Here is a 23,146-nt window from a genome sequence, read left to right on the forward strand (position 1 = left end):
ACTTCTACGTTATGGCTGATTCGGTCCAGCTTTCGAGTGTGGAACTTATAAGATTGCCCCCTCTGCGTTTGATAAAGTGTTAAAGCAGGAACAAACTGCTCTAAATCTGTGTAACGGGCAATAATACTTGGGAAGCTCGAGTTTCCGTAAGTTCCGAGACGTTTTAAGCATTTAAACATCTCAAAAATTTTAACGTAAAAAGAATGTCTTGTCTGTAAAATGAATAGAGAGGACAGAACGACATTCAAATTAAACTTGAAACTCACGACTTACTTTGTTAGATCTCTTGATGTTAATTTGCTAAGCATTTAATTATCTAGGTACTGATTAATATTATCCTTCTCGTAATCATGATGCCATTCGATGTAACCTTGCTTCTTTAATATCTCCAAATAGGTATCGCAGCAAGAATTGTATTAAACATAATACTCACACAGATTTATTGCTTACTTGACATGTTTTAAGTTTGTTATTCGACAGAAAAAAATAAACTTTTCGAAAATTCAAATTCGATCCAGTTATACCCATGGCTGTTTCTCATTTGTTCTGGTAATCAGTTGTTAATCATGCATTTTATAATATTATGTCATGAAATAATGAAAGAAATATTTTTAAACTTGACCTTAAAAAAATCTTAGAGGAATTAATGTTAAAGAAAATAAAGGTTGTATTAGACTAAAATGTGATTTATGTTTTTTTTTTACTCCAAATAAGTTCAGAAATCACTTGTTGAAGGTCTGGTACGTGATAAAACACCTAGTGTTTAAATAACTGATTAGGTTACGCTGGTGTGTCATGTTGGGGTCAGAAGGAAGCTATATAACGTTGTAACTGAAAGGTTAACATAAAACCTAACATTGCCTTGTCTAACCCAACAGATTTTGCTTTTATCTTAAAAAAGCTCTACTGGTTTCAAAACCCTGTTTATATGTAGCAATACCAGGACTATAGAAACATTTAAAACACTCGCTTATATCAAGTTAGTAATAGATACGCAGATGTGGCGGATCTATTTAACTGTACGGAAAGTAGGCACAAAAAGGGTATACTATCGTATCTTTTCAAACATTATTAATTTGACCTAAGTCTACATACTCTTGTATAGTATATTTTGTATGCACTTGTATCTCCTTGTGTCATGCAATCATTGTTAATGGTATATTTATACCGTTGATATTAAATAAATGGACTTATCCCTTGTTCTAACTTGCCGCGTACAAAGAGCCAATCTATCAGTTAATGCATTTGATAGTTTTAAGTTTAACATAACTGTGATATATAATCGTAAAACGCTGGCTTAACAACGAAGGCGCTTATCGCGGGGAAATTGTTCATGAAATATCTATAAAACACAAGCAAAGCTCATAAAAGAAGCATTATATCTTCATCGTGGTCGCAATAAAGCGCGGTTTTATTCAAGTACGAGTATGTTCCCCAGTCGGCTTCGCAAATGTTTGCCATTCAAGTAGGCGAGCCATTTGTTTTAAGCAAATGATAACATTCAACGATTTTAGTTTTAGGAGACATAATAATAGTTAGATAATTTGTATAGCGCCTTTTGTGTGAAAAATCACCTTAGGGCGCTGTACAATTTACTATAATCATAACATCATCTAATATAGCAGCATCTAATTCGCCAATTAACCGAGCTCTTCATACTCTAAATAATATTTGTCTTAACTCTAATATTGACACTTTTTCGGATTCACTGCCCAAATTCAAACGTGGCATCATGTCAATAATTTAAACTGTTCAATGCGCATACATACAGACACACACACGCACACACCCTCTCACACATACATTACACACGTCACACACACAACTATATACTACACACGTCACCTGGTAATTAAGGAATAAACATACCACTTAGCAGACATTACAAGGAAACATATCATAGGTACACAATATGTTATGTTTCTTATTCCTGTATATTGTTTCATCTCTGTAAATCATGTACTGTTTGTTTCTATAATATAAAATAAAATTAAAATAAGTTCCTACACGGAGAAAATTAACTGATAAAAAATATTGCTGATTTAAAAATATTTAAGTAATTCGTTTACACATTTAGTTATTAACAATCTGGAGGTGGAAGGATTTTGACATTATGAATATGACTGTCTAAAAATGTGAGTTTTAAGTTTAGATCGGAATTCTGTCGAGTCTATGATCATTCTTAAATCATAATAATAATAAATGGTAATCATTCCAGGATTAAGGACCCGACACTCCGAATTAAATCATGTGGCATCATGGCAATCATTCAAGGCTTTAGGACCTGAAACTCCAAATTAAATAATATGGCATCATGGCAATCATTCCAGGATTTAGGACCTGACACTCCGATTTAAATCATTTGGCATCATGGCAATCATTCCAGGTTTTGGGACCTGAAACTCCAAATTAAATAATATGGCATCATGGCAACCATTCCAGGATTTAGGACCTGACACTCCAAATTAAATAATATGGCATCATGGCAATCATTCCAGGATTTAGGACCTGACACTCCGATTTAAATCATTTGGCATCATGGCAATCATTCCAGGTTTTGGGACCTGAAACTCCAAATTAAATAATATGGCATCATGGCAACCATTCCAGGATTTAGGACCTGACACTCCAAATTAAATCATTTGGCATCATGGAATCAATCCAAGCATTAGGAACTGATACTCCGAATTAAATTATTTGGCAAAATAATAATAATAATATTTGTATGATTTATAAAGCGCCGTTTTTGTGCAAAATCACCTCAAGGGCGCATCTTGGTAATCATTCCATGCCTTGACCTGACACTCCGAATTAAATCATTTGGCATCATGGCAATCATTCCATGCTTTAGGACCTGACAGTTTGAATGCAGCTCACAGAACTTTTCGCAACTCACCGAAGGCTATTTTCACAAAAGAGGGAGAGTGTAAAATGCATAGAAATTTTGATGTTAATATTACTTATTTTTCTTTGCAATAAAGTTGTACAATGTTATTTTGATTGATTATCTAAAAACGCATAGTTTTAAATCATTCGGATGAAATTAATTTTATTTAAAATGGCTGTAGCCGTGTTTGGTGACTAGATCTGAATACACAGGTACTTGGAACTACCTTTAGCCTCACAATATACCCCGTAGTCTCACTAGCTTCAGACGGATGGGACTCTTATGATTGTAATAATTTAATATAAGATTGAAATGAATTTATTATTTTTATTGTTAATACTAGAATTTTAATAATAACAAAACAAAAGTAGTCACGCTAAGCTGACACAAGGCAGCTTGTCTGCAGGTTCTACCATGTTTCTTTAATTTAATAAACTTAAGACATAATCATTTTGTTGGTGAATTTAATTTCAGGTCAATGTCTATCTGTAATGCACCGGTCTCTTCTTTTCATTGTAGCAGCTTTCTTTATCACGTGTCCGTTATTCTTTCCTTGGATTATCATTTGGGTAAAATTTGTAAAATCCTCAAACTCAAACACACTTGAACGAGTTCATTTTTACGATATTTTTTTAATTCTTTGAGCATCAGTTTGGTAAAATTTGTATCTCGTATTCAAATAAAACAATCCGACGAGTCTATTTTTTAATTGTCCGAGTCAATGACAATGGGATCCATAATGAACAAATAAAATAATAAGATTTAAAATTTTTAAAGCACTTCCCGGTAAGATGCTGGGAAACAAACTGTACGGAACTTATCCTTAAAAAAATAATAAGGATTTCACAAAAAAGATTATTTGGTTCAATATTTTGGCCCAACACTAGGCTTTGTATGAAAAAGGCCTAGCAGCCGTTCCTCTTAAACCTTGATTTATTCGAATAAAACTACCCCGTTAATAATGTTCAGGCATTATGTTCGGCTCTAGCAACAAGGTACGGTATGTAATTTAATATTTTCTTTGTAGTAGCTTATTCTGAAAAGCAAGCAGCGTATTGTTACGTCTCCAGTACAGGTTAATTCAATCTCCGCAACCTCAAAGGCAAGAGACTAAACAGTTGAGATCCAACACAAGACGAATGGGCCAAAGGTCTCTCCGTGTAGTCGCATTTCAAGGTAGGGCCGACGGATGGGAGATGGCGTTAAGGGTTGATATATGCAAATAGAAGTAGGGTAACTCGTAATTAAGTAAATAAGCAGTATTACTGCCATGGATAAGATATGACGTCCGCTAAGGAATTGGGATTTAATTGAGGAGTAGACTTGTTATGTACTGATAAGGTTTCAGATTACTTCAGTAAAGAAAACACAAAAAAGTCATCAAAGTTTTTTTACAATAATCAACACGATGACTGCACGTTTTTGATATCTAATAGATTACCAGATAAAGGACGGCTCGGCCCCCATGACAGTTCTGAAAGAACTACTTTGCCCCGGAAGCTCTTTGTATTTATAAAAAAAACTATTACCAAGACAAATGGCATCCTACCTTATCAATAGAGAAACTGATTTATCATATAATCAGTGAAACATAGGGTTCAAACTCAAAATCTAATATCTTAACATTTAATACATAGAGGGACTACCATAATACGGACATGTGTCTAGTGTGGTAGTCGAAAAGAATGTAAAAAACTGTATTCAAATATATTTTAAATAATAAAGGAAAAAAATGGTAGTTACCTTTTAAGCCAAATTTTTTTTTTCATGTTTTAACACACTCCCTGCTCGGTTACAAATTCGGAGATCACTGGTTCAAATCACGGCGTGCGCAAGTAAATTTGATTGATTAATTTGCGTTTTTTCTAAATGTATTACTGAAAAATAATTAATTGCTGCACGTTACAGAGTGGCAGATGCCAGAGGAATGAAATTGCCAGCAGTGCATTTCACTTTATTAGTTATTTGTTTCTAGTTATTAGATATTATATCTAGTTACTTGTAAAATAATTATAAAAAATGTTACTATGTTCAGTGTTCAGAAAATCATCTAGAGAGTCAAAACACGCGTTTTTTTTAAATCGCTGAAAATCTCAAGCGAATGTGTGAATGTTGTAACACTAATATTGTAAAATAGTAATTCATTCCAGACGCACTGGATACGCATATTTATGTGGTGCAAAATACACTTACCGTCAAGGCGCTTCGCGCATGCATCGATAGTGCACGAGATGCGTTATATATATTCACTTCTCTAACGCTTGACTTTAATTTATGAGTGTAAACTAGCTAGATCATGTCACCATTTCGGCGGATCATTTGAATTTTTTTACACTGACCCTTCACAGGAGGCACATGTAATTTTTGGGGAAGCTGTGTGGAGAGTCTTTTTAAGGAAAGGAAGGAGAGGAAGTTGTGGGATGAATAAGGTATGAGGGGTGGGTAGGAGCCTACGGATCAGTATGTCCAGAAGTGACGGACGAATGGTCTACCCTTCACGTTGCCGCTCAAGGCGATGGGTCAAGAGTCTCAAGAGTCAAAGGGTCTCAGAACACATTAATGTTTTTCTTAAAAATGAGTAAGCAGATAAATCCACAGCTGTAATTTTAATGTCACATTATGAACACAAAACTGGTTTTAATCGATGAATGAATCCTTATGCGAGTTTCCAACTTTAATTAAAACTACACCCAGAACACGAAAATGGTTTCTTTCGATTTTTGCAGCACAAAATCCACAAGGGGCATTGCCAGCTTCCAAGCTAGGGGGCAGCTTTGTTTTATAGAGTTTACAGGGAAGGAACGAGGAAGTAGTCAGAATAAACTACAAATATTTACGTACATATGTACCCGGCTTTGCTCGGGGCTATGAACAGGGCAGTTTTAAGCCGTGAAGGAGCCCAAAATATTCTTCTGCATTTCAAATAAAAATTGAAGTTTTTATTTTAAATTTATGTTTATTATCTAAATTACTAAGAAAAAGGGAATACATCTCACAAATACATGCCTATGTGGTGCGGGTGAAGGGAGTGGAATACGCATTATTACATTCAAAAAGGCACAGAAAAAGCGAAGTAGGCTAAGCGGAGTAATTTTTTCATACCATTTTTTTGTGATCAGCAGGCCGCACTGAAAATACTCTCAGGCCGCACCAAAAATCCTCGTGGGCCGCAGGTTCCCCACACCTATACTAGAAGATAACTCAAGCGACCCGTCGGGAATTATGGCTGGAACGTACTTTCGTATATTGATGGTTGGAGGAAAGATGTTATTGTGAGTTCACCACTACCTTCAGCCTCGCAACATACCGTAATTGGAGATTCTATGGTCTCACGGGTTTCAAACGGTTGAGAACAGTAAGGACTCTAGTGTGGTACTCACATAAAATACAAATAAATTGGAGTATATTTTTATGGGAGGCCAAATTTCGACCCGGAGGTGTAGCGTCGTGAAGATGATGATGAGGTTCTTCATCGTTTCTGAAGCCATCACTTATTTAGTCGACTGTAGTACCCGACAGTATTTGATAATTCTAAATCTCCGTAGGTTGCGTAGGTGGGAGGCAGTAGGGGTAAAGGAGATAAGGGTGGAACAGATCAAACAGAGATAGGATGATGGGATGTTGAATGTTGATCCTGGGTTCTGTGTGTGGCGACCTGCGGTTACTGTTTTCGAATCCTTTTGCTGCTTGATGATGGACTGTTTAACTGTGGAATAAATGATCATTACTTATTACGAGAATAATAATAATGATAATATTATTTGGATGATTTTTATAGCGCCGTTTTTGTGCAAAATCACCTCAAGGGCGCTGTACAAGTATATAATACATTTCTACTATGATCTATGTTAGTACTTACTTTATATGGAGATAATGGTGACCGGATAAATCATCAAAATTATAATTCATCACATCTTAAAAAAGTTATTTAAAGTCATGGAAAGTGATGAAACAAAAACTTTATTAACTGGGTTAGGTTAAGTAAGGTTAAAAAAACAATTCATCGTTTTTATCACTTACAATGGAGAAGAGTAGCGCTTGAAAGGTCCCAATGCAAATTGTTAGAGGAGGCCTATGCCAAGAGGCAAACTGAGCTTCGGGATATATTATAACAAACAAAACATTTCTAATATTAATGTACCTAACAGAAGTTCAGAATAAAAGGCTTATTATTTATTTATTATTTTATCACTTTTTAAAGATGTGTTGAATAGTCACTCTGTTGAGTTAGCATGAAACCAAAACTTGAACAAGAGAATGTGAGTAAGTCTTCGGAGAGTGAAAATATTAAACTATTGAAAATTAGATTTTACGATTTGAACTTTAAGAAAAAAATGGAATAAATGGTGGGGGTTGCAAACTGTTAAAATTCTCTTAGCGGCAACACCAAGATGATTCAAAGGTAAAATGATACGCCTAGGTAACTTTAAAAAAATTAGACGTATTTTTAAAATCATGTACAGGACACACAATATACAGTTATCATTAATTAGTGGTACTTTCGGAAAAGAGATGATTCTTCATGATATTCATATTTAGATGTTCGAATATGATTTTTTATTTTAGTTGTTTGTTTTTGGGGTGTTATGCCGTGTTGCGCTAACTCCTTCTTTAGCCGACGTTTCGACACATCTTCGGATCTACCGGATCTGCCCTGATGATGGACACTGCAACGCTGTCCGAAACGTCGGCTAAAGAAGGAGTTAGCGCAACACGGCATAACACCCCAAAAACAAACAACAAAAATGCTTTTGGCCGTGAGAATCTAAAAACTTACTTGTTTTATTATTCGTCTTTTTTTTGTAACAAACAGAGATAATGATATTCTCCCTGGGGTTCTCCCAAGCTAAGGAATTAAATGTACTATTATGGGATTCTTCATAAGTAATAAGAAATACGTTATGCAGCATTTAAAGTATATATTACATGGTGTTTTTTAGTGCAGTTACCGAATCCACCGGTGTCAGTCTGTATTTGGTGTCATATTTTATTTATAGTGTTCTCTCTATGTTATGTATCCAGCTTTTTATCTGAGAATTTAATATTATAATATTGTCGTGAGTTATGAATGAGAGTAGGATTTTGTTGTAGAGTTTAGTACATAGTGTAGGGAGCTTTTTGACCCAAATGTTGTATTTGTGGTTGCTTGTTGGTTTTGTTTTTGACCTTGAGATCTAGTGAACGTATTGTTTCTCAGAATTTGAACAATTCATCAAATTTAAAAAAAAAATTCAACTTCTATTCAAGTTCTGTAATTATAGGTATAATTATGGGTCAGTGATTCACAAAACTCAAAATAAAAACAGAATTTTAAAAGCACCTTTACAGAACTTGAATATCAATTTTGAAATTTGAAAAAGGAGTATTGTTTTAGAATAGAGATGTTTATAGAATTGAGATGTTTTTGGAATTGAGATGTTTTTAGAATTGGCAAGATGTTAAGATTGTTGTCAGTTTTGTCACTGTTAGTTCTTACAGGAGCTAAATCTATCTATCTATCTTATATTATTATATTCCGGATTCCACAACGTAATACTAGAAGTAAGGATTCATTTCAGTGCAGAAATTATGGGACTAACTACCATATGTATTCCTCTTTGCCCACAATATAATAGAAGGTCAGTGGACATCTTCAATTTATCTTTAAACAAATATAAAATGTTGTTAATGAAGCAATTCAGTTATGTATAATAAATAATGCATATTTCTTAAAAAACTTACATGATTTTTTATATTCATGTCTTGTACAAAAAGGAGAAAAGTATTATTTAGTGTTTTTAAAACGTACAACCTATATTATATTATCAAAGAAGCCTTATTATACGAGTATTATGTAAAATATAAATGATAACCAATTTTATTTTTTTTTTAATTATTTTTTATTTTTAATAATATGTTTACATGGTATATAATTCATTTTACATCTTGGGTCTTTTTACTACTCTTCCATTGAAAGCATTTGCTTGTGTATGGAAGGGGAGTGTACATAAATGTTGTTGTTAGTTAGTACTTAAATAATTCATTGTACATACATGCTGTAGTATTTTTTTTTGATAGTAGTGAAGGATAATATATTAATATAATAAATTTAAAAAAGAAAGGAAGTTATGGAAAACTAAGGATATTTGTGAGATTAATTAAGTGACAGTAGTTTTTTTTTCAGAATATTTTTAAAGTGTCTCTTGACAGAGAGCAGTATTCGGGGTTTATCATTAATGCTTCTGATTTCTTCTGGTAGACAATTGAAAAAGGTTCTTCCCTGGTAAGTATAATGATGTTGTGCAAAAGACGTATTTTTTCACTTTTTATTTATTTTTTTTATTTATCTATTAAGTTAAAAGAAATTTACATTTCACTTTCTTAACTTAAATATATAACATTAAATAAATAGTATTCTAATATTGTTCTAATAACTTAAGATTAAAAAGTTTTTTTTTAAATACATTTATACTCTCCGTTTTAAGTTTATCTGGAAGGAGATTGTATATTTGTACACCCTCGTGGCCAATGCCTCTTTTGCCACTTTCAGTCCTTACAGCATGTGTGTACAATTTGTTATGTTGCCTAGTATAATGTTCGTGTACTTGTGACGTTTGTTTAAATGTTGTGTTTGTGTGTATAAGTCCATTTTGGATTTTGTAGATTACGAGGCATATGTTGTATTCGTACAATTTTCTTATTTTCAAAAGTTTCATTTCCTGATACAGTTTTTTTGTGGGAGTGTCCGGGTTATAATTAAAGAGTTTTTTAATAACTTTGTTCTGTATTGTTTGTAAATCATTTAGGTATGTAATGTATGTGTTTCCCCATATTTCTATTAAATAATTTAGATGGGACTGGATTAAACTAAAATATAAGCCCCTCTTTACCACCGTTGGTAGGAGATGGGCAATTCTACCAAATACACCAATTAATGGGATGATTTTTGCTTTTAATTTTTCTACGTGTTGTTTAAATGTCAGATGTTTATCAATATGTAAGCCAAGGTATTTTTCGCTGTCTAGAATAAGCAAGTCCCTTTCTTCTATTTGTAGAGGTTTATGCGACGGTATTATTATTTTAGGTGAGCTTAGGATCATGTAGCCGGTTTTATTAATATTTATTGTTAATATATTTTTTATTAGCCAACTGTTTAGAATATTAAGATCCTCTTGAGATTGTTCTAATAGAGTTTCTAAGTTTTTTCCGAAGTAAAAAATTGCAGTGTCATCTGCGTATAGAAATATTTCACCGTATTTAGTATTTAGTTTTGTGCATAGAAAAACATGTCTAAGTCGCGTTCTGTTTTCATTTAAAAATTGATATTTATCTTTTTCTTTTATAATTTGGATTAGTGAGTTTTTAATATATAGGTCTTTAAATGTAGGTACTTGAAATTTTTCAAACAGGCGTTCTGTTGGGTAGTCAAAGGGTTTTTTTAATATAATTTTAATAATTGTTCTTTGTATAATTTCAATTGGAAGAAGGTTACATTTATACGAAAATAATTTCCCTCAGGGCCTATGTCATCTTTGGGGATGCTGTGTGGAGGGTCTTTTTGTGGAGAGGAAGGAGTGAACATGGGTCTTGAAGAGTCCCATGTTGTAGGAGGGAGGAAACACAGAGGCCGGCAGTTCGTTCCACAGCCGAGCTGTTGAACTTAAGAACGAATCGTAGAAGCGACCCGTTCTCATGGAGACAATTGTCAACCGTGTACAAATGTTGGGCGCGTGTTTGGCGTGTATCCCGACTTCGCACCAGTGCCGAAGGGATCAATGACGCTAGTTCCTTAGAGCATCTTCCATTGTAATACCGATAGAACAAGGACAGCATACCTACCGGACGCCTGTGCTCTAAAGATTGCAGTCCGTTTGTTAAGATTGGGGAATCTATCAAACGGACCGCCCGTTTTTGCACAGAGTCAAGGGTTTTTTTCAGGTATTTAGGGGCTCCGGACCAGAGATGGCTGCCAAATTCGACAGTAGGGCGAACTTGCGATTTGTACAGGGTCAGCAGTTGTGTACTATTGAAGTATCTGCGGGCCCTGTACAGTACGCCCAGCTTCTGAGAGGCCAACTTTACTCTGGCTTCGATGGTTATTATAGATTATTATAAGCAATATTATTATAAGCAATAATTGAAATATCTATTCAAATTGAAAATATCTCCCGAGTAAAAATGAATCCCGCCGACGGGAATTGAACCCCCACCTTCTGATTGTCGGATTGGGAATAAGCCGACGTAGCTTAGTGGTTCATAGCACCCGACCGGCAATCAGAAGGTGTGGGTTCAATTCCTGTCGGCGGCATTTATTTTTACTCGGGAGATGTTATCAATTTGTGTGGATATTTCAGGCGAGTAATTTTTGCTTATAATAATTTGTTATTCTTTTGGGCCATGCGTAAAAAAAACCGTATCTTATAAACATTAGTTTATCATTAAAATATTATAAATTATAACTACGTGTTCACCCAACTATACTCATATGCACCACCCACTAACATGTGATCCTTTATTCCTTCACCTTGCATTCCTTTACTCAATTACCTTTCCATGTCTGACATTTGGAATGCCTAAATGAGTGACAATTGTAACATTTTATTGATATCTCCTCGCTCTATTAAGACAACCTGTGCAGTGCACACGTTAAGTGACCCTCAGTGTGTATAAAATCAACGCTGTTAACAGTACCAAGAGAGTTTGCATATGCTACCAGTGTGTGTCAAAAGAAATCGAATCTATTACGGAGACCTTGTGCAGTGAATTACCCGCGGTGTTCCACAAACCCAGAATATCAGAGAATATCAGCTTCAGAGAATCAGGGGTAAATCGGACTCCTTTCCCAATTCCAGTAATTGTTATTCCAAGTAGTTGTGCCAATTTAAAAACGTTAGCAATATTGATCTACAAAAATTGAATCGACTGTAATTTGCGACTACACTACGTGAAACAGACACACAGTTCAAGCAATTGTCACATCTCAATAGTCAAGAATGTCACATCACTACTGCTACTGTAGTTACTCTAAGGTGGTGGGTAGCTAAGATATTATTATAATCTGGTTATGGTCTGGTTGGTGATCTATCTAAGAAACATGCCTAGTGTTGTCTTAATTAATAAAGTCTATTATAACAGTTAGCAATGTTTCTTTTTGACAAAACAAAACACGACATTCGAGATAAACATACATTTCTTTTTCATGTCAAATGTCAAACAGTCCAATTCCAGTCCAGTAACTACCTAGTAAATCATAACCTCAGATCTGGGTGTGGGTACTTCGATACCATAATTTTGAAAATCGACGGTGAGCTGTGCTGCAATTTTGTTCACATCCTTTTTTTTATGTGAGTGCCGCACAAGAGTCCCAACTGCTTCCAACCATCTGGAGACAGTGAGACTTGTGATGTTTTGAATATCCACAAAAATAAACGATAAATAATAAACGAACGTGCTCAAAAAATTTTTTTGTTTAGACAACGACGGAAGATTTATTGACAGACAGGCCTGGAGTAAACAGATTCCCACGGGAAAGGAGAGACCGGAGGGACAGTCGAGTCTTGAACTTGGGTGCATTGACAGCCCCGAGAAATGGATACAAATCAGAAGTGTTGTTTGAAATTACAGTTAATTATTGAATTCAAATGGTATTAGAGAATATTGCGGAATATTGAATTAAAGTGAAAGATTATTGATCCGGTGTTTGTGTGAAGTGAAAGTGGTTCAACTCAGTGGGAAAACAATTAATAATAATGACAATAATAATAATTGGATAATTTGTAGAGCGCCGTTTTGTAAAAACCCACCTCAGGGGCGCCAGGTGTTGTGCAATCGCGATTGTGTTATAAAGTTGTGTTGATTTAAACGTGATTTCGTATACAGTTCGAACTAGATTGCTTGTCTTAAAAACATGAAAATAATAAAAATAATGATTGCGTTTTTAAAACAGAGTGAATGTACTTAAAGGCGGGAAGTGTTTAATCGGGCTAGGTTATTGATTTGGCGAGATGGCATTTATCCACGGAGACCGAAAACCAGAGAAACAAATATATCATTAACTGTGGGTTCGAATCCTGACAGATTAGGGAGGTACAATTTTATTTACAGGAATATTTAATTACCCTTTTATAAGCGTAGGGAGGAGGTCGAAAATTAAAGTGATTTAGCTATATAGTGTAACCAGGTAAGCTTCACGCTGAGAATGAGAGGTGACTAACTGGGTGAGTTTTTTTATATTATTTATTAAATTCCAGAGGACCCCTTTTAAAAGACGGATACAACTAAGTTTACGACACCTGCCGCCCAAACAATGTTATCATTAAAAGGAATACCCTAGACGGATTGTCAATCAGCTGTGAGTGAGAGACAGGCCAATGACCTTTTCATATATAGGACAAGACGCAGGTACAGTCAGTCAAAGGGGAAGTTTTGCTAGCGTATGACCGCCCAAATAGAAAGCGATCGGATGCAACCAGACAAAACAGAATGAAAACTTTTCTTCTGTTATTTGACTTTCTAATTTAATACTTTTCATCTATTGTTTGACTTTCTAAGTTACGAATTGGGATGCACAAAAACAAATCTAAAGTCGAAAGAGGGAGATGGTAATCTCCGAAATAAAACTACCAACCGAACAACTTTTCTCAACAGGTACCTTTCGAGAGGTAGGCAGCCTCTTTAAATTAAATGCAAAAATCAAACCAATTATCCGTTTAAACCTACCTGAGAGGATAGGTATTCAGTAGGAGTTACCCATACCTAATACACGAGGATGCTAGTAACCTCATAAAATAATTACTAGAACCGAATATAAAAATACAGACAGTCCTCATCCTAAATTTGGCATTTCGAGTAGACCTTACATATATCTCACTTGATAATTGGCTGAATGGGTAGGCACACAACCTATCGTTAAAAAGCAGGCTAAATGTCGACAAGATCGTCGTGTGTTATCTATGTATTGACCTAGAAAGGGATGTAAATCCCCGACGGCGTGGGAGTTACAACGTTTTCTAGAGGTGGCACGTAACTTAGGACCTTGCGTGTCACATTTTCGCGACTAGATTCGTGACAAGGGATGTCATGGTTTTCCCCTTCTACACTCAGTAGATTTTCCTGGAGGTGTTTGAGATTGGGGCAATTCTGAAATTGGTGATGAGACCTGGTTTTCTTTATTCTGGCGTGAAGGTTGCCGATTTGGAACAAGGGGAGACCCGGCCGGTTGTGATATCCAGACACGCAGATATCGATCGCCTTGCTCAAATTATCATCCATCAGTTTTGTTTGGTAAGAGGAGGAGTCAATCTTAGCTTGAAAAAAATTCATTTCCTTTCCTCTCCTTCCCCTCCCAAAATATATACATGGATGGCGCCGACAACTAACACCATAAACTTATCGTATGTATATCACATATATAAAATCTAACACTTTATTATATTCACATTACCCTACGATAGGTAGAATCGAGTAGCTAGTGGGGGGGGAGCAGGCGACTTAGAAGATAAGGTTTATAAAATGGTTTTAAAACACAGCGGTAATGGATTCAACTCACTTTATCTCAAAAGAACCAAGGGATACCACACATACATAGATAACTAGGTTTCTAAACCGAGAAACAAAAACCCAACACAACGTTCGGTGAAGCCTTTTTATACTGAACCGTCACGTGAAATGAGTACGTTCAAGGTCGTACGTCACGTAGACAAACTAGGATGTACACACTTGAAGGGGTGTGTAATAAAGAAAAGACGGCAGGGAGGACCTTCCTACCCCGGATATATATATAACCAAAGCCTTATGGAAAAGTTACCTACGGGACTTAAGGAAAATTTATCGTAGAAAGAAGAGAAGGAAAAGTTTGAAGTAGAAAGGGCAGATCATTACAGACTATGACACATTCAATTGGTATTTGGTATTTGAAGGAAAATAGATGGGAAAGAGAAAGGTTGCAAAATGTCTGGTTATTCAGACAGAGTCACCAAAGACTACTAAAGCCATTTCAAGAAGCGTTTTGAATATGAATAGTGGCTTGAACGGCGGCGATACTAAAAGTATGTACCTTTCGGAAACCAGCAGGATGGAGGACAGAAAATTAAATATAATATACATAACGTGATATAACACAAATTAATTCAATAAAATTTATTCGCGCACCGCGGGGTTTGAACCCGCGCCGAGACCATCAATATCAATGCCATAGAAGCCATAAGATGCCATGGCCACAGATTTCATAGAAACCATTTGTCAGTTGATACATTGATGCCATTGAATTCAATCAATCTCACGAAGAAAAAAATATTCAAATAAGCACAATTTTTTTGGCAGAATGTATTACAAATGCCTTATCGATTCATCCCTTAGGGTACAGAAATACACTGAGGTCAATCGACCCAAATCAAAGTTTCCTGTGCTAACTGCCTCCCCCACCTTTTGACAAGTTCATCCTTAACTTTACATCCGGGTGATTTAGTCACCGTGTTCCCCAAATAGCCTTTTTACCTTCTGAAGGGTCCGGCTACCCCCGTGACATTATGAACCCCTAATATTATGCTAAACGGAAGCGATGTGGTCACAAAATAAACTATCTTCATTGGGGGCTGTTACCTGAGTTGAGATTTCAGGGATAGGTCTGGGATGGATAAAATTGTGGTCGGTGAGGAAATTGAGAGCGATTTTACAGGCCGAACGGGGTTTAGTTAGGTTAGAAATTCCTTTAGACTTAATGAGATAATTTGAAGGGAAGATAAGGTAGTTATTATATTTTGTTAGTTAATTCTAAATTGAAATAACCTCATTTTGAATAAATTAAGAGAAGAGAATATATTTTAGTAATTATTTTGCCTGGGGTGACCAAGATTTTAAAGAATTATTTTTTTACTTCAACTCTATAACTAAACATTGGATATTTTTGCGATACGTGTCCGAGTGGAAGAAATTCTCTGTATCGCCTTGGTGAGAGACAAACATTCAAAAATAAAACGTTGCTTGAAATAGCGTTTGCTGTGTTTCTGTGTACAAATCTGAATAGCCAAGTATTTACCAACCGTCTCCTTTTTTTGTCTTCTTTCCTCCCAATTTACCCCAGTTTCACAATACACTCCAATTTCCCCCAGTTTCACAACACACTCTAATTTTTCACAATTTCACAACACACTCCAATTTGCCCCAGTTTCACAATACAGTCAAATTTCGCCCAGTTTCACAACACACACCGATTTAACTCAGTTTCACAATCACAACACACTCTAATTTTCCCCAGTTTCGCAACATACTCCAATTTCCCCCAGTTTTACAACAAAAATTTATTTAAAAATAAACAAGAAACTGTTCATTTTTATTTTTATAAATATCAACAAAATTAAAGGTACAACTTTCCTATATACAAAAGCCTTCAAGGCATGTATAAATAAATATTTCTCGGAAGAACTACTATATGAATCTATCTCTCTATCTGCTTGTATGAATTATAAGCAAAAAAATACAAAATAAATTACACCGTTTATTTGTTCCAGATTTCTGTAGTTGATAATGTTTCTAAACGCACTTACGGACAGTTTGTTTGTCAAAGTTTTTATAAAAAAAATTAAAAAACAAATAGGTACGAAGAAAGAAAAAACTACATTAATTCTCAATAACCTAATAAATTATTAATTATAATATTAATAATTCATCTAAAGAGAGAATATGGATAAAGCATTAACCGAAATAGATCGAGTGATCAGGTGGTATTATGAATTTGCACGTGATTTACAATAATATCTGGGTTAATACGCGTAATTCTAGAATATGACGGATATCCATTAATCACGCGCAAATCATTTCAGAATCGCGTAACACAGCAATGTGATATTAATACAGATGTTATAATCTGCATCGAGTATTCGGAGAAATGTTAATATTAAGCATGATTATTTCAGTCCATCTATTTGGTAACAAGTAAATTTGAATGTGTGTGGCGTGCATTACATATTCATCTGCTCATATACATAATATTAGGGTGGGCTGACAACGTACATAGGATTATTAATTTCTTATCTGAGATATTGTCATTTTCTTAAGGATCTCAAAACATGTATATCGTCATACTACTAGTACAGCTTGCAATAATAACCTCAAAGGTGACATATTTTATAAAAGTAATAAAAATTGTTGTCATTTTCTCTGAGTATGTTCACTATTCATCGACAGAACGCCAAACAATTGTTCGTTTTTACACCCTTTCAGACCCAAGCTTTATTAATAGTTTTCATTGTAATAATATGAATAAGGGTAACAATATCAGGTTTTAATTTTCTTTAAATATATTTTTTGGGGTAAGCAGTTCTCACAATTGTGAGTATTTGCCAACATAAGGTATCGGTAGAAAAAAATAATCATAGGTAACTTAACAAACATCATTGATTATTTGCAATGAAATTTCAAGAAACAGACATCTTTTGATAGACAAAAGTAGACATCACATTTTATGCATTTATATGAAATCGCTTTGAACATCCCTCTAGTCATATAATATATAATTTATGTAGCAAAATAATATTTTTCATCCCGCTCCGATCGACTGCGCCCAAACTTATAAAAGCATTTGCAACGTCCAAATTTGAATATTCAACTTACCCCACAATTGTGAGTACAGGGTCCGAAAGGGTTAAGTGATAATTTTGAGTGAATAGATTGTTTGGCTTTTTTTTACGTGAAAAGCCCACAAGAGTCGCAACTACCTGAAGCCAGTGGGACTATGACATCCTCAATCGAGGTGTATTTCATGAGACTAAAGGGAGTGGGGATGGGAAGGAGATGGGAAAGGGAAAGGTTGGTAAGTGCCTGGATATTCAGAATTAATCACCAAATACGATAGTTACATTCTAACTAACCGCAAGGGCAGGCAGTATTGAAACATCGTATACTACTGTCATGACACATATTCCTCCAACTTGATTCATAGCCACCTTATACGAGTTCATTATGCCAACCCTTGACGTAACCCGCCTCAACTGTTTTATTTATTTGACTGTGCCAAGATCCCCTGGGATGACCCCGACTTCTTATCCATTCAATCCACTCCTTCCACTTCATAAATAAGAAGCGTATATTTATTATACTGACATTCCTTTTATCATTCATCCGTTATACTACGTGCTTTAACCATCTGTCTCTTTCTTAATCATATTCATCTGACGTTTCTTTCAAATCGTGTTATCTGTAATACCCAATACGGACATTGTTTTTATACACATACGCCTCACGGATTTGATAATTGCTTACAATTCAGCTTCGCCCCACTTTTCAACAGATGTTTTTCTAAAAAAATTATAAAATGTGGAACAAACTTTCGCCAATTTTCATGGTTTATTATATAAATAGTTACAGTAGGCTGCAAAATAGTTGCGTTGACTTTTAAATTTCTTGTTAAACACGCGCAAATTCCATGACACCAAACTTCAAAATTCGTAAGTTTACGTATTGAAATATATATATTTTTACAGAAGCTCCACACCGGAGGAAGTCATCTTTGGGGAAGCTGTGTGGAGGGTCTTTCGTGATTTCTATGATGGCGTGAGAATACATCCCTCCCACTGCGAGAGTCCTGCTGCAGAGGTCAAATGGTCTCCCTCAACCAGTCTCTCCCGATCCGCCCCAAGCAGTCATTGGGCAGATGTTTCGACCGCCAGACCTAGAAAAAACCTCACCTATGAACCCGGGCACCCCTGCTAAGTCACCAAACGCAACAAACCACTTGGGGCGTTCTAAGAGAAAGGTGTTGGTTATACAATATTTTGCTGTTCTCATACCCGTCTCCTAATTTGAAATAAATTATTTACATATATTCCGGGGGAAAGTGCGCGGGAGTAAGTTTGGCAGGTGATTCTGCATGATGTAATGTAAAATAACTTCTTTCGAAATTCCAATGACTAATTTCCTATAAAAAAATATATTTGAATTCGTTTAGATGTATATAATATTTGCTAAACTGTATTTAAAATTTCCAAAACTCTTTTTACCTCTTGTTAATTACATATTAATAGAAATAAATGATATGTTGATTTGGTTAATAATAATTAATGAATAATCCGTTTCAATACATAGTATTTGAGTTGTTATTAGGCAGGTTACTCGAATATAACGTAAAAAAATGGAAAGTCAGAAGTCGATAAGTAGAGGGACATCTCTCGAGAATATTTATTGATTTACATTCAATTTATGCACAACTGACATCTCTTGACAAAAGTCGAAATCTTGCATCGAATTTACCCAGAATTTTCCTTTTACCGGTAGTTGATTCAATTTGTTCATTGGCAATTCCAAAACAGAAATACTATTTCTAGTGTTCTTTGAAACGTATAATATAGTCTGGATTCAGATCAAGCGTAGACTGCTTTAACAACATATTTTAAAATGAATGTCAAAGGAAATGAGAATTTTATTACGAAGAAATCGTATGAAGCACTTTGGTTATTTTGTAACTGAGTCACTATATAAATACAGATTCGAACCAGAAAATGAGATTTATTTTATAGATGTATTTTTTACATTGAATCCACACACTATATCATCTATGGGAGTGCTGTGTGAAGGGAATTTTTGAGGAGAAGAATAAGTGAAGGAGTTATGGTCACATTATGACTTCAATGCTGTTATGTAATCGATTATAACGGTCGTTGTTCCCATTGCTACTGATCAACTGTTGAGCCAAAATTTTGGCTCAACACTACTCAAACGCACAACCACGCTCTTTCCAACAAAAATGTGACGACTGAGCAATTGATCAATTTAAGGAAGCCAAACTACTGGATTAAGCTCGCCTCAGTAAATAACTAGTTATAAAACAAACAAAAAAACAAAGAAAATTATATATTAAATGTATTATTTTATCTTATATTGTAGATTATATTTTCATATTATAAAATGAGGGCCTCAGCACGGGCAAGCCACCCAGTGAGGCCAACATTACTGGAAAACTTGGAAATGTAAAAAAATATTGTACAAAAAAAAAAAAAAAAGTGTCGACAGAGTGAAATATATTTGCGACGCCAAGACACGGTGGCATTAAAATCAAGCATTATTTATAACACTTTATTTTTAGCATATTACACACGTTTGCTTAAGAAATATAAAATATCAGTGTATGTATAACAGTATTTAAAAAATACATATGCATTGATAATAATAACAATAATTATTTCGTTAATGTTAATTTAACACTGAATGTTTTCACTTTGATGTTATTTTTTTGTCTATGAAAGTGAGTGAGGCCACTTAAGGTAATCGATGGTAAAGATGTTTGGAAACAGGCGAATCGAACATCACTCACCATTTATATATACAGATAAACCCTAGAATTTGGATTTGATTTGAATTTAAGTGTTATTATCAAAATTGCCGATCGTGGGAACAATTCAGATATGCGATAAATTAGGTACCAAAATTCTTTATTTTATAATTCTACGCTGACAATATAAATCTTTTGTTAAAAACTTTTGATGGATGTACTATTTTTTAAAGTTTACTAATGGTGTTCATTCAAAAGGTACATTTCTTGTCTTGGCAAATAATAATAATTTAAAAATATCAAAATTTAGCTGATCGTCGATATCACCGTCAATCAAAATGTGAAAAAGTTTGTGAAATACTCGTACTAACTCACACATGTAATAAAGTCGGGTACTACCCACATTTCAAATCGGAATGAATGTAATACAAAGTGGACTGGAAAATGGGTACAAAAGAATTTATTTATCTGAAAAGTACCAATCCTACTACAACTATTGATGTATTATATTCTACAAAAAATGAAACCTTGACATTAGAAGTCATTTGGGAGAAGCGTATTACGCTCTAAACTAAGAAATATTAAAGGCTATGGAAAAATGTTCGTAATTTATCTGTAATGTTAAATTATCTCAAATCTATTTAAATAAAAAGTAAATGTTCGTTTGTTCAAAATCTTGAATCTCGGAAAGTTCGTCACCGATTGCTTTGATATTTTGACACAACTTTACATTCGAATACGTGTGTTTTTATATACTATCCTGTGACAGGTAAAATCATATTCTTTTCTGTTGGACGTAAAAACAACACGCGATATTGTTTCTCTGTCTGCTCAGACAAACTGAGCCACAGCATCGCGTGACGGGGTACAGCTAGTACAGAATAAAACGTTTTAATTGACTAAATTTTACAATCAGGCTATAGAAAACAAAATGTAAACCAATAAAGAAAAGAATTTCTTTTGTGTACGTTCTTTATGTGCTATTAAAATAACTGCGACTTCTGCATATTGGTTACCTAAGCTGTGTATGCTTGGTAAAAGCTGTGTATGCTTGGTAAAAGCTGTGTATGCTTGTTAAAAGTTGTGTATGCTTGGTAAAAGCTGTGTATGCTTAGTAAAAGCTGTGTATGCTTGGTAAAAACTGTGTATGCTTGATAAAAGCTGTGTATGCTTGGTAAAAGTTGTGTATGCTTGGTAAAAGCTGTGTATGCTTTGTAAAAGGGAGTTTATAAACGGATTGGTATTGGCATTATTGTTGCAGTGAAAGATAGTTTTAGTCCGTCTGACTTTATTAGGAGCAATTCTTGTCATAAAAAGATGAACGTGTTGAAACAAATTTTTTTTCTATAACGCATCTGTTTTCAAATGTCTTTTCATTTTTTTCTTTTGGTTTTACTGATGATTGAACCTTCCTACCCAGAAACTGGAGTCGAAAATTTGACCAACCGAGAATAATTCTGATTGGACAAGACTGAAATGAATTTCAGAGAAATGTGTATATGTCAGCCTGTGTGTGCGTGATCAGTAACAAAAGTTGATAGAATGCATTGTCATCGATAAAGAGTTTATCTGCCAAGTTTCAACTTGATCGGATGTTGGGAAGTTGGTTAAATTCCGCTTCCAAGATTTGCATGACTTCATTACCGAAAACGAAAGTGAATTTCAAATAGATGTATTTAAAAATGCGATAATTAACTATGATATATACCATTTGAATTTTTTGTGAAATATTCCGACCATAAGTTGGGCACTGGGTTTGATTTAACGGTCCGAATTCTTTTCATTCTCATCTCGCCCTTACAAAGTATATACTTAATATTATTTTTCATCACATACGAAGTCTTAAATTTGATTTCACGATAGAAAAATATAGTTTACCCTAGAGAAAATATTATGTTAAACTCAATGAAAAATGAAAAGAAAATATAATCATTTTATTAAATCTCCTGGGAACATTCATGTCTAGAGTAAAGTATTCAAAACGAAAAGACCAGTAAATGTTAAGAGATAAATTATTTCTCTCCAGCTAGGAGTCATAAAAGCGTAGAGATTTGTGGAAACAAAAATATTTTAAGAAGAGATAAAAACGGTATGAAATTCCATTATAGACAAAATGGACACAACGTGACTTCATCATTCAAGCATCTGCTGTCTTTTTCATTTTCATTCAAGACGTGTGAAAAAGAAGATTTTTATGCAAACATTTTAAGATGATCGTCGATGACGTACAACACTGGGACTGATATATATATATTATATATTATATATATATATAGATAGGTCGTGTTGTACGTCATCGACGATCATCTTAAAATGTTTGCATAAAAATCTTCTTTTTCACACGTCTTGAATGAAAATGAAAAAGACAGCAGATGCTTGAATGATGAAGTCACGTTGTGTCCATTTTGTCTATAATGGAATTTCATACCGTTTTTATCTCTTCTTAAAATATTTTTGTATATATATATTATTACAGTCTGCACAAATTAGAGATGAGGCGATTCACACAACTTAACGTAAGGTTTGGTGTATATTTTTTTATTTATGCACTTTTAGCTCATTTTTTCGCAAATTTTTACAGTGTTTTAATTTTAATATACACGTGTATTGAAATTTGGGGTTCATGCGGAAAGCTGGTGAACCTACATCATATGCGGAGACGATTTTGTGGTATACAAAAATTATTCGAGCTTTCATTTTCGAGTAAATTGTTCGTGTGTCTAATGCACGAAAGAGACAACCGAGTATAAATAAGACAGCATGAGAGTGAATCTGTAATAAAAGCTTATGTCTGCTGACCGTTGTCAGGAATAAAGGTAATTTTTAAGCAACGAATGCTTACGAATGTTAAAAATTATCACCTCACTATTCTTTCTTGCTCAGTAAGGCTCAAGGAAAGAGAGGATGAAGGGAGATGACAATATTCTAGGCATAACCCTGGGAAATGATGTAGTACTAAAGCTGTTTAAATATTAAACATCCGCCAGCCTGAAGACGGTGGGTAGTTTATTTTTAAG

The sequence above is a fragment of the Hesperophylax consimilis genome, chromosome 24 (genome assembly GCF_061612785.1).
Source record: "Hesperophylax consimilis isolate HC1 chromosome 24, BYU_Hcon_1.0, whole genome shotgun sequence".
Lineage (NCBI taxonomy): Eukaryota > Metazoa > Arthropoda > Insecta > Trichoptera > Limnephilidae > Hesperophylax > Hesperophylax consimilis.